Source organism: Dendroctonus ponderosae, unplaced genomic scaffold (genome assembly GCF_020466585.1).
Source record: "Dendroctonus ponderosae isolate FM_Combo_2020 unplaced genomic scaffold, Dpon_F_20191213v2 Dpon_F_20191213_4, whole genome shotgun sequence".
NCBI classification, from domain to species: Eukaryota; Metazoa; Arthropoda; class Insecta; order Coleoptera; family Curculionidae; genus Dendroctonus; species Dendroctonus ponderosae.
In genome coordinates, this window is record NW_026018611.1 from 985795 (window position 1) to 988198 (window position 2404).

The 2404-nt window shown below is 43.3% G+C and overlaps 1 protein-coding gene across 4 annotated transcripts in view; it reads right to left on the reverse strand.

The window, feature by feature from the left end:
* Positions 1–2404, reverse strand: part of LOC109540001 (Krueppel-like factor 5) — a 36914-nt gene that overhangs the window by 11488 nt on the left and 23022 nt on the right. The window lies entirely within an intron of this gene.

The window sequence follows — 2404 nt, forward strand, 5'->3', positions numbered from 1 at the left end:
TACATGGATGCCACTATTGTGTCATTGAAATTTAACGAATTAATTGCTGTCGTTGGCCATGGCACGTCACTTGCAATCATCAATAATCGATTGGAAATTGACTCATACCACTTGGTTTGTGTGTGTGTGCGTCTGTTTCTCAAATATGACATCAAACACCTTCTCAACCTTCGAAAGATCGAAGTTCCCACACTTTCCGTTTCCAATGTGTAACAGTTCTTCAATCATGCCTTCTTGACTCGATGAATAGGCTCATTTATATTTAGTTCGACCTAGACATTAAATTAGATCGATCAAGAAATTGGCCATAAATCTTTCGGTTTCGAGTGTTGCCGATACACGGATTATTGCGGAATCCGTTCGCTCGAGAAGTAGCCGAGCACGTTGAGAGTTCGAGCAGAAAGCGCGTTTTTCGGTGCAAAACCAGTGGGAATTGACCATTAACCCAACTTTCACAGTTGAAGATAAAGTGAGCACGACTCTGGCGGGGACAAGAGAAGATTCCCAACATACGAAAAAGATCATCATTTAACATGGATCGGGGGAATCTTAAATCTCGCCGACTGTGACAATGTGTGGGCGGCAGCACGTTTTCTAGATAAGACAATGGGTAAAAGCGCTCTTATCCGCACCTAACTGTAAGTCAACGGCTTCGGCTGCTGAGGATCGGCATTTGTCCACGTCAACTGTCATTCTATGCAAAAAACCGTCTAAAATACACAGGCGCCATCTAATAAGCAAAGCGGTACCAACGAAGCTGTCATTTCGGCGCAGCAAATGTTGACGTTCAACGTCAACTGGCAAGAATCGCGTAAGCCTGGTGGCGCTTGCCACATTTTCAATCGGCGATTTTCCCACGCCATTAAACCAGCGGGATGGCGGCACGTAATCGGCGCAATCATCATTGCTTCTGATTAGTGTCATATTAAAAAAACCGTTCGTTATTTTTGTTTTCGGAATTCGCCCGACGGTGACGTAAGACGCGAGGCCCCCGAAATAATCGCGCAATAGAAACGGGGCGATCAGTTTTAGTTTTTTCATCGACGACATAACCTCTAAAATCACTTGACCCGTAACGGGTCGAAAAACTGCCGATTGTACTGGTCGGAATTGATGTGAAACGCAAACGGACATCGATCGGAGCCATTTAATTGGGACAATCGCATAAAGGTCGACCCCAATTGACTTGACTGTTCAGCTGCGATAATCGATAAGCGCGCGTTCGATAAATGCACATGCTTTTCCTTGTGCGATATGACAGTTGATCTGACACGTGGTGATTCTGCGAAAGTGCCACTGTCACTGTCAAGGGGCGGTTTGAGTGACATGGACTATGGATATGCCGTGTTGCAAGCTCGCTGAAAGTTTCAACATCGACTGACAAGAACGATTGATTGTGCTAGGTGGAAATTGTTAAGCGTGCGAAATGAGCGACATAGCGATCGTAACAATAATATGATAAATTATTTATAACTAATTTCGTATTGGAACTGCCGCAATAAACCGACCATAAAGTTAATGTGATACTTTTCAAACGGCTGTCGGTGCCCTGCAGTAGCGTGCGTTTGCTGAAAAATCACCACAGTGCTGCTGGAACCGCGGTAGATCCATAACCTTCCACTTTCATTTCACTTGGATTTTAGCAAAAATCAAAGAATGTCTTAAAAATTCTTTAATTATCGGGAATTTACTGATTTAGAAGTCAATTAGTCAATGCATTCTCGAATAGTTTTTTTTTGTGTACGCCACTGTGGGAATCGAAGGGTCGGGCTCAGTGGAAAAATGACACTGAAAAAGTTAATGTATGGCAATAAAGCAGTACCTTTTACCGCATTAGTGGCATGTGTGTGTGTGTATGGAACGCAACCATATCAAGGTCTATTGGCGATTTTCTGTGTCTGTGCCTACATTCAAATTATTTTTGCGATTGCACTTTTATGCCGGATATCGGGCTGCGTAAATAATCCATTCTCGCAAAATAATTGGCCCCAATGTTGGGCAAACCACGTCCAATGCGGGCCTATCATCCGACAGATCATAGTTGCCCTGGAAAAACCATTTGATCAATGGCCAATGCCGTTTTGGTTGGGCACGCCACTGGCCAAAAACAGCGCTGTCGCCATTGTTGCCAAGCTGCCAAATTCAATCCAATTGGCTGTCATTAATGACAATCCAAATCGGGTCATTGACTGACATATATAATCTGTCTTGGGAGAAGCGGCTAATTGTAGCCCCCTTGAAATACAACGTTGCCAGTATCTAATGTTATGTCAGGTATCGTGTCAAGTGTCAAATCTTAAAAATGTGAAGTTAGAACTGTTAAAAGTGAGAAGTGAAGTGGTTTGGTTTATGTCTGACCACGTTTTGACTTGAGCGTTTCGTCGTAATAACGTACAAATAATAA